The following is a 10,819-nucleotide window of genomic DNA, read 5'->3' on the forward strand; positions in this document are numbered from 1 at the left end:
ATTCCAAATCACCAGAGACTTTAGAATCGTGTAAAACCGAATTATGTTCATAGAATTCACATTTGGACTTTCTGTGAATTAGGCTTATGTGGAAAGAGTTGCGGGTCGCTTGTAAGCTGCAATAATTTCGGTCCTTTGACTGGGCTTTTGGTGCCTCTCCCGACCGTCTTTCGGTTCAGGCGTGTGGACTGCCCTGTATTTATCCTGCGGACAACGGTCACTCTTAGGTGGCCTGGTTACTGCAGAGGGTACTAGGGCATGGAGGCCGTCTGTGTGACCACTTGTTGGATGTTCATAAAACCCTGTGTAAGGTTGGTTTTTGTTTTTTTTTTGTTGCTGTTTTTGATATATAAATTGGGCAAAATTTTACATAAAACATTCAAACTTGATTTTTTTTTCCTCATAAATTATCATTAATTTCTTTCATTTGTTGAAATGATATGGGGTGGGGGAAGAGAACGTGGAGTGTGCAAGGGGGAAAGAGTTCCCCCTCCCTCTGACACAAAAACCCTCCAACATCCATATCCTTCCTCTCACCTACATCCACGGGGCGGGGGAGGACAAAGTGGAGAGTGTAATGGGAGAAGGGGGAAACAGTGCATCTTCATCTCTACACTCAGGGGAGGAGGAATTGGGTCCCCCTCCAATAAACATTTCCCTCGACACCCATGCTCCCCACCCACACCTCACCCTCATACAGTGCCTACACGGGGGGAAGAGAAGAGTTGGGGAGAAAGTGGAGAATGCGAGGGGGGAGAGAGTACCCCCACCCATCACCAGATGCACCCCTCCCCCTTCCATTCTCACACACTCCTCGCAAGCCTTCCCCGCGGAGCCCCACACTCGGAAGCCCTCCTCCCATTAGTACAAGGCGCCTTCTATAATGCACAGGTTCTGGTTATGGAGTCTCAAACCATGCTTTTTGAAGTTGGCTTGCAAGTTTCGCTTTGATTCCCTTATGATCCATGCACACTTGGTGGGGGGGGTGGGTGGGGAATCGAGAATTCTGTAATTCTCTCCCCCGCCCTTTCATTAAAATCACTTGGCCTCACCCAGGCATGAACATAAGAGTCCGGAGCAGAGCGCCCACTGATGGTGCTGGCGACTGACGGGACCAGCGGTGCACTCCCCTGGTGGTGGTTGTGTGTGTTTCAAAACAACAAAACGTAAGGAGACCTAGAAAGAACACCAAAAGAAGCTACCCATCTAGCTTTAGTGCTGGTACTGTAAGAGCCCTGAGCAGTGGCCTGTATTAAGGAACTCGCACCGCTTCATGTGTACATAAAACTGCGAAACGCCCATAAAAACGTTTTTTTTTTTAAAACAGCCTTTCAAAAAAATTAAATCGGACACGCTGATTGGTGGGTTCGGGGGTTTTTAACCTGTGTCGAAAAGAAAGGGTGGAGTAAGGTCAGGAGAGCAAAAGGGCTAACCGAGGTTTCACTTTCATATCTCCACACATACTTTCCGACCCAGAGTTTTCACCCGACCCCACGGAGAGGGCACTCATATTTTTTTTAATTCCTTGGATCTTTGAAGGAAGTGCATGAGTTGACCTAATGGACTGCTGTGAATGCGTGATCCAATTGCTCTTCTGTCAATGGTTTTGTGTATATACAGTTGTACATAGACAAAGTATTTGTGTACATAGTGACGCATAGTGTTGCATATTGATCTTTTTCTATCTGGAAGACTTTACTGCATACAGTCTGTCACCTTTATTAATCAGAAAGGTGCAGTAGTGTATTTTCTCTCTCTTAAAAGAAGTAAAACCAAAAATAATCTGCACCTCCCCCTCCACAAAATTAAGTGGATTATTTTAGAGGGTAACAATGAACCTGTTAATCCTGGACAAGGAAGAGAAAGATTTCTTACTGTATTACATCTTTGGAGAAGCCTGGACATTTAACAAAATAAGCTTTCTGCTATTTGAAAACATTTGGATGTGCCAGAATTGTATGGTTATGTTCGCTCGGTTTTCTCTTTTAAACTGAAAGAGAGGCTGTAAAACTGTGATTACAAACCCTCCATTTCTAGGGTTCATAAAAGGTAAATCAATTTTACCGGGATTCCCCAGTAAAGATTTGCAAACTTCTTTAAAATGGTTTTGCCAAACAAATGTAAAGAACCTTGAAAAACTACAAAGCTTCTTCAAATCAATTCTACAGCCCTTTTTGGAAGAAAAATCCAAAACACTGCAAAAACCCCACTTCAAGGTTTTTGGATTCATTTCATATCTTGATTTCAAAATGTTTGCACTTCTGCAATCCCCCAGATAATGGGGATCCCATTTTTTCACCCTCTCTGTCTAGCTGAAATAAGTGTCATTGTGTATATTCTGTAAATGACTTGTGCCATACAAATTGTCCTGGTCCCCCCCCCCCCGGTCAGACCTTCCAGGGGTGCGCATCTCCTGCGTAGAAGCGAGATATATATGCCGGTAAAGATCTGGATCGACCAGTACAGATGTTTACTGTATTGTCTCTCCTCTGTACAGGAAGTAGGTGCCCACTGGCAGCTTCACTGACCCTTTGTGTCTGTGGTCCTTGCGTTAGAAATGCATGGCTGTGTTTTGTTTTGTTTTAAATAAACGTAACTATAGGAAAACAGCTTGTCTTTCATTGTTTTTTTAACGTTTGCCTTTTTAAACATTTCGACTTGCTTTTCTGCTGTCTGACTTGTGATGACTCTTCATTCTGTGACTTAAATCTCGCTGGGAGAGTGGATGGGGAAGTTGGGGGTGTAGGGGCACCAGGGAGCCACGGACTGTGATGGCTGCATGGTGATTGCAGTTTTCCTCTGCAAGCCTACAATCTGACATCGGGCACTAGTTTATGACGATACCGGTCACTGCCCCACGAAAGTTAAGATTCAGGGTAACCTCTGGGTTCAGTCCACTCACTGGCGGGGCTTGGCTCGGTGCTCCGGTTTTGGGGATGCAGGGAAAAGCGGCTGCTGTCCTGTGTTCAGCATACTGGCTGCATTACAGCTGGAATTTTTCCCTATACTTGTGCCACTTATTAAAGGATAGGTACTGATTTTATCCTAATTGGAAATCCTTGTTTTCATAAATTAAATGTGGGAGACATGAGAATTACTAGGGGCTTTGAGCTCTTTAAAGAGATCACTGGGTTTATTCTAATCTGACCCACAAAGCTCATGATTTCCTGCAGCTTCAGAGCTTTCTCTTTGCCTAAGACTAATACATGGGCCTGATCTATTTCAGCTTTTTGTTTTTCTTTCAAGCAAGGAACCGGGGACAAACGTAATCTCCCAAAGACTGTTTTTTAAAGATGGGCCCTATATGTAAGACCATAGAAAACTCCACTGAGGAATACTTTCATTTACATGAGAGAGGATATTGCTACGGTGGTGCTTTGAGATGCAGTACATGCCTCATGGAGTTGGCAGCAGAGCAGAGGCACAGAGCTTAGGACAGGAAAGGGAGTGAACTTCTTAGCATGATACTCCTGGGGGAATTCAGGGTACAAAATGTTAAAATTCTGTGCAAAAAAACCCAAAACATTTTGTGCACAGTATTTTAAAATTCTGCATAACTATATCAAAATAATATAATGCAATCGCTATGTTTGAGTAGTAAAAAAGGTTTCTTACTCCAAGATGCAAACTGTTTTTGATGTGGAGTTCTCCCAGGTGCACCAGGCTTCGGCTTCTGGTGGGGAGGGATTTTCCTTTAGCAATCTGTGGAGGTTAAGGGGAACTCGGAGCTGCAGCCAGGACTGCATCCTTGTAGCTGTACAAATGGCAGCAGTAAGTCGCTCTGCCTGCAGCAACTCGTGGGCTCCGCTGACGGACAAATGAAAATGCCTGCAATGGAGAAGCCCTAACCATAAGGCCATAATCACACTCCCTCTGACCCCCTCAACACTGTCTCGTCTCCTCATCCCCCTCCAACACTCTCCTCCCCAGCGTGACCCTTCCACCCCGCTCTTCCTCAGCTGGTCCCTGCCTCACACCCCCTCCTCCCCTAACCTGGATGAAAACAGGTCTCAGCGCACTCTTCCCCCCCTCCCTCAAACTCTCCTGACCGTCTCTCTCGGAGCGAGGGGCAAGGCCTGACCTCAGCCTTGGAAGAAGAGGAAGGGGAGGTCTGTGAGAGCCCAGCCCGTGCAGGAAGAAGATGGTACAGGCGTTGGCTCTGGCCCTTCTGCCCATGCTCTTCTGTTTATTTTTTTCGAGCTGGCTCACACAGCATCAGTGCTGCATCATTGGGGGGGGGGGGGTGTTTCAGGATTCTGCCACCCCCTAGGCACTTTTGGTGCTTTCGTGCCCCCTCCCCCTCCTGTAAGGGTCTGTCACAGGGTAGCAGAGCTGGAAAGTCAAAAATCTTAGCCAGGCCTGCTGCCATTAAATGTTCGCCACCCAGGCACAGGTATAATGATGAGGGCCGGGGGAGAGGAGGGCTCTATATGCAAATGCCACATTAATTCCCCAGGAGCAGCAGGAGAGAGAAATCCAATATCCTACAACTCAACGATTAAATGCATAAAAGGCAAAGGAGGATGAACAAGTTTAATAGAATCAGCACAGCTAAGCTTGAGGATAGTTTTAAGATGCACTAAACCTTGTTTTTATGACCAGGGCACTAAAGCAGATAGGTAGCTGGTTAATAAACTAAGGTAGCTTGGGATATATAATATAATTAAGAATCAGGAGAAGGAAGTAACTAATAAAGAGAGAATGTGGAGCCTTGACTCCTCCATGTGAGGAGTCAAGGCAGTAAATCTGCAGTGATGCTGGGAGAGCAGAGAGAAGCAGGCAGGCTGGAGTCCATCGGCTTGGAGGAGCTCACCGGCAGGCTTGTTCCACTTGACTAATCTAGCAGATACCTGGTCCGCTAGAGGACTGAGATGCCTTGCTAGAAGGGGGATGCTTATTTTACAATTGCGCATGTATCTCTGTCCTTTTCCATCTTCTAAAACATGGAATGTTGGAAAGCATTATCTGAAAGGGATTCATAATCTGGCTGAATGTCCATCGATCTGGCTGGAGGCAAAATGACTTTCCAAAGAAGGGACAGAAAGTTTGAAAACCAGAAACCGGGTTAGAATTTTCCAAGATTAAAAAAAAGTTCCAAAAAATCCATATTGCTTTAGAAAGGGGGACGGAGGCTGTGGAATGCTGACAGCCGGGGGGAGTAAAGCAGCTTGCCAAAAGGCCGATGCAATATCGTGCGCTCAGGCTAGCGCACAGAGGTTAACCCCGCAGTTGGACGGGTGTTTTGGATGCACGTCTGTAACCCCTGATGCTATAAGGGGATCAGCACGTCCAAACCAGCGGGTAGCTAATAGCGCTCATCACATGTACATTCCATGTTGAGGAGGCTACTAGTAGCCCTGCTGTAAAAAAAAAAAACACAAAAAAAATGCACCCACCATGCACATTTTAATCCTTAAAAATTAACGCCAACCCCCCAGAGCTGACAAGCCTTGAGGCGCCCCAAAATCTAAGTAGAAAATACTGCTTTTCTGTGGTTCCTCCAACTTATATCGTGATATTATGGTAAGTCAGAGGAGCCACAAAAAGCAGCAGTATAGGGGGAAAAAAAAAAGTCTTGAGGACGGTCAGGTTAGGAAAACAGAAGCACAATTTACAAGCGTCTGTTTTCCTAACCCGGGCACAGCCACTTCTGAGCACTAGGGCTGTACAATTTCCCCTAGCGCCTCCTTTTTAACGCCGCAGCTCATTAGCCTACTGCATCGCACGCCCGGGAGAGGTGGATGGGCGCGCGTTAGGAAATTGGGTGCTCAGTGAAGTGTCTCCTTTTTTCATGTGCCGATATTGCATCGGCCTGCCGGCCTTGCACCTTTCAAGCCACCTTACCTCACACACACATTCTCTCCCCAGAAACCCACCACCCCCCATGCATGCCCTATACCGTCCGTGAAGCCATGCACATCCGCATACAAACTCTTCCCCCGACACAGGGACGTGCTCTGAAGGCGCGCAGGCCTGGTGGGAGCAGAGGAGCGCGTACCGGCTCGGACCTTCACGGAGCATCCTGGCCTCAGGGGAGCTGCTATCTGAAAAAGAACACGTCTGTAGCGGGGGGACTGGATGGTGGGGGTTTGGGTTTGGTTTTTTTCGGTTATGAAAGCTGGCAACCATATTTACTTCCCTGAATCCATCGGAGCAGATGGAAGCAGTTTTAGGAAGGGACTCCATTCGCGGCTCCTCTCCACACAAAAGTACTTTCCATGACAGCAGTCCCCGAGCAGCTAGCAGGAAAGCCACGTGCGTGTGTGTGCGTGTGTATAAAACACGCGGTTCTTTTCATTTCTTTGTAATTCACGGCAACCCGTCGCTGCAGTGCTTCTTAGTATTTCAGCAGTGTTAAGAGTTTGCAGACTGAAATACGCAGCAAAGCAGTGGGCGAGCAGGGTGGCGAAGGTCGTCTTCCTGGGTGCAAGAAGTCAGGAGGCTGAAATGGAGCAGCCTGCCAGGGAAGCTCGGTGCTGAGACCACCTTCTCTTAGCGTAGACCACAGCCAGAGCCGTCAACCTAACCTCGCCATCCTGAGCTCCCCTTAAGCACTTGCTTCTCAAACTCTTTTGAGGCCTTGAGATGTTATTTACAATTCTAGCTGCGGGTTTTGTTTTGTTTTTTTTTTGTTTGGTTTTTCAGCTCCTAGATCAAAAGCTTCAGAGCCTGGTTTCTTGCACTGGGTTCTCTCAGCAAGGGACCCTATCCTGGTAGTATTACAACAGGGGCCTCAGCATCATGGGCCGGTAAATATTTTTTTAAAAATCATCACGACGCGCACTGCCATGTGGAGAGGGAAGGGTGAGGTTTCCAGCTCGAGCCTTAGGGGATACAACAGAGGAGGTGTTCACAGTCCCTGCGGGGGGGGGGGGGGGGGGGGGGGGGGGGAGAGAGACACACACCGTCATCACAGAATGGCAACAGCTAGTGCCCGGATTTAGTGCTCATGATTGGCAGCCATTAGCACCAAATCCTGGCCCCCATTCCAACTAAGCTGGAAGCCCAAAAGGACCAGGAGCAACTTGCCTGGTTAAAAAAATAATAATTACACCACCTTTATACAGAGTTAGCATCTGGCTCCATTTTTAGCCTACTTTCTGAAGAAGACATGAAATGCATGTGTGTGATGAGCATACAAGTTCTCCAATTAGTTCATTTGCAGCTCCTTTCCCATGTGTAGCCCTAAAACTTTGCAATGATCTAAATAGATACCAATACTGGCATGGCCATTATGCAAAGACCTGGTCCCCTAGAGCTCTCCTGCCAGACAGACCTGGCCATGTGAACACCTGTATTTCTGCAAGGACGTCTAGCTTTTACTGCAGTTGCAGCCCACCAGAGAGATCCAGCTAAATTAATTCTGACATCCCAGCCTGGTACAGCTGTTGCCCAAACATCTGGCTACTAAGGCTCCCCCTGCACCCTGCCAGACAGACCTGGCTATGCAAGCGCTTGTTAGCTACAGCTTCTAGTTATTGCAATGATGATACAAGATACTCAATCCAGCACCCAGCGTCCCCCTTTTCTCTCACCATGGCATCAAGCTTAATAACAATCTAAAGAGCCACCAAAACCAGTGACATTCCTATCTGAATATCTGGCCTAGGTTCGTGTGGCCTTGCTAAGCCACCACCACCAACCAGCTTGGTTTCTGGGGGACTGTAGCCTTCTGCTAGGAACCCAGCTATGCCATGGCCTGCAGTAGGCTGTGTTTCTTCTTTGCCCTTGGGTTTGTCCTCTCCCCTTGCTTCTGGTAGTGAAGGACTAAAGGATGGGTTTGTTTGCAGTACAGTACTTTCCAACCCTTGTTGTAGAATGAGGACAATTAGACCCATCTCGTGTGCCCACCCTCGCTTCTGGTGCCATGCAGCTGACCCTAGCCGATGTGTGACTGTCTTCTTTGCCCCTAGGGATCCTTTGTGCTTATCCCATGCTTTTTTTTATAATTCCATTACCAGATATCTTCTGCTGCTGCCCCGGAGTACATCCTGCCTCCTACTGTCATAGGCTCTACAGTCTGCTTGCCCCTGGGCCTGGTTTATGCTTCTGAGATATGTAAATGTCTCTATCATATCTCTCCCTGAATCTCCTAACGGAGCTAAATAAGTCTACCCAAGCATCATCTCATTCTGACTTCTTTGAAAAGTGCCTTCTCCCCTCAGTAAATGAGATATAAAGTTCTCATACTGCAACCTGCCATGCTCCATGTTCCACTCATTCCCACACAGTGCCCACTCAGCTTCTGACTTATTACAGTTTAGGAAAATGATTAAAAGCTTTTAATTGTCACATCTGTGCTTTAGTTTAGTAGTTTTGCTTTTTTTTTTTTTTTTCCCAGCAGTGGATTATTATAGTATTGTACAGGTGTTGGCACTGGTCTTGAACTCGATCCTGTTTTAATGAAAAGGGATCAGAAAATACCCCACTGGGTCTGTGGCACCTCCGCCTCAGTTAAACCAATACACTACTCAATCACTGGCAAAAGCCATGCTTCTTCCTTGCCTGTGCTGGTGCGGCGAGCAGCTTCTTGGGATTGTTTCGGCCGTCCCACAACGCAGAAGTGCTGTGCTCCAGGGTACGTTCCCCCCCTCCGCGCCCGTGAAAGGCGGCGCTCGGACTGGGGGCCGCGGTCACTCCTCTCCATCTTCAGGGATCACGGCGAACCTGCTGGAAGTGCCCGGGCGCAGCTCGCTCCCTCCGACTTTCCTCCGGTGCTCCGCCTCTTCCTGAAGCTCCTGAGGCGGAAGCTCGATGTTACCCACGTACCAGCACAGCCACCAGAACAGGCTGCTGAACACGATGAAGCCCCCCATGTAGACGAGGAAATCGTAAAAGTAGACGTCGGAACAGATGCCAAAGAGCAGGACGACCATCCCCACCAGGTCAATAGTCACGGCGGCCCAAAAGGCACACGCGCAGTGACCCACGGTCGTGCCGCAGCGTGACATGACCGTGGCAACCCCGCAGAAGCAGCTTAGGCCCTGGCCATCCACACCGAGGCGCGGGAAGAGGAGCGACGCGTCCCAGGTGAACAGACGTTCCACGAGATACCTGCAGAACTTGCACTCTCCTCCGAGCTGGGCCTGTCTCGCCTTGGTATCACCGTCAGGCAGATGAAAGTTATCAAAGGTGGGCCCTCAAGTCCAATAAAAGTGTCACCCGCTAGCAAGGGTTTTTTAAATGCATCAACTAGAACAAGAGAGAAAGAGGTTTGGGGGATCAATATTTTTAATATAAGCAAACATTTTCTTCTTGGAACGTTTAGAATCATAAATTTTGTTAACTGGGACCTCAGGAAAATGCAACATTTGAAACATCTTGGCTTTTTACATCTTGCTTTTGGCTGCTTGAAAAGTGTGGAGAATTCTAGGCTGTGCCTTTGACAGTCCTCCAGCTCTGGTGGGGGCACAGGGAGGGAGGGGGTGGGCAAGGGAAGCCATAGGGACAGAGACGGGCAGAGCAAGTGTACCCCAGAAATTCAGGAGGAAGAGGGCTCGAGCCGATCTTATGCAAAATATGGCAAACCGAGACGTAGGCAAACGTTGAGGCAGCGCTAGCTGTCACAATCATTGTCTACGCTACTGTCATCACAGCTCAGGAATGAAACCTGGCGCACATCAACGGAGCTTTAAGCAGACATATTGTGTGTCGCTATCCAACTCTAGACGCATATACACAAGTAAATGCCTGCATTAGCACATACAGTAAGTGGAGCAATACAGAGAGAACTGAAACTGCACCTGTATCTGATTTGCATGCAGGTAATAAGAGGGCTGGGGAGAAGAGGAGGTGGAGAGAACCAGCAAGGGATAGCGGGTGAGCCCGTACAGGCCCAGTCTTCCCAACCTGAGCCTCAGGTACACGGCAGGCCTGGGCTACAGCAAAGCCTTCCAGGAGTCCTCCTGCAGTGCTGGCAGCGGTGGCCAAGCTTATCGTTCCTCCTAACTTCCCCATGAGCCCTAGAAATGACCCAGTCACAGGCAGGGGGAGAGCCTATCCAGCTTTCCCCAGCCAGCAAAAAAAATAAAAAAAATTAAAATAATTCCCGAAAAAATAAGTGGTTCTGACCCTCGTGCCTGACACGAAAAGTACAGCAGAGGAAACGTACAAAGCAAATGTCTTCCCCTCGCAAGCTCTGATCTGCTCACCTGCCTCTGACATTCAGGTGGTCCCAACTGTCACCGTCAGAACACTCTCGCTTCTTTCCTGCTCATGGCCACGGAAGCCACATCTGACTCTTAAAGCTGCAGTGTGCGCTCAGAGAGTCTCAAGCTATAGTTGTACTTCACAGCACTTGACAGAGGCATAATAGTTTTCACGAAATTCATGTCCAAATATGGACCAAGTTTTCTCACCTCTTTCAGTTCCAAGAATGCATTCCGAGGGGCAAGATGAACCTAAGATTTCACGTTAAAAAAGTTATCAAACACTCTATACCTAAATATTTGTATTTATTTAGTCATTTTATATACCGTCATTCCATGTATAGATCAGAACGGTTTACAAATTGATATTCATATTTATAAATTCTGCAAAAATCAGAAACAAAATCTCTCACATCGCTGGAATAACCAATAGGATCATTCTCCACACAAAAAAGCAAACAATGGAATGCCACCAATTCTTAGCAACTCCATCTTGCTGCCATTCAGGGCCGACTTACTCTCCGACAATCAGCTTGCAATGACCTGCAATCCCCCATACATAAATTCAACAATGGACTTCTCATCTTCCCTGACTAGGGCAATCAATTGTATATCTGGAAGGATGAAGCCCATCATCCCCAGTCCCGGAACGATGCTCCCTAGGGTCTGCA

This window comes from Rhinatrema bivittatum, chromosome 14 (assembly GCF_901001135.1).
Source record: "Rhinatrema bivittatum chromosome 14, aRhiBiv1.1, whole genome shotgun sequence".
Classification (NCBI taxonomy): Eukaryota; Metazoa; Chordata; class Amphibia; order Gymnophiona; family Rhinatrematidae; genus Rhinatrema; species Rhinatrema bivittatum.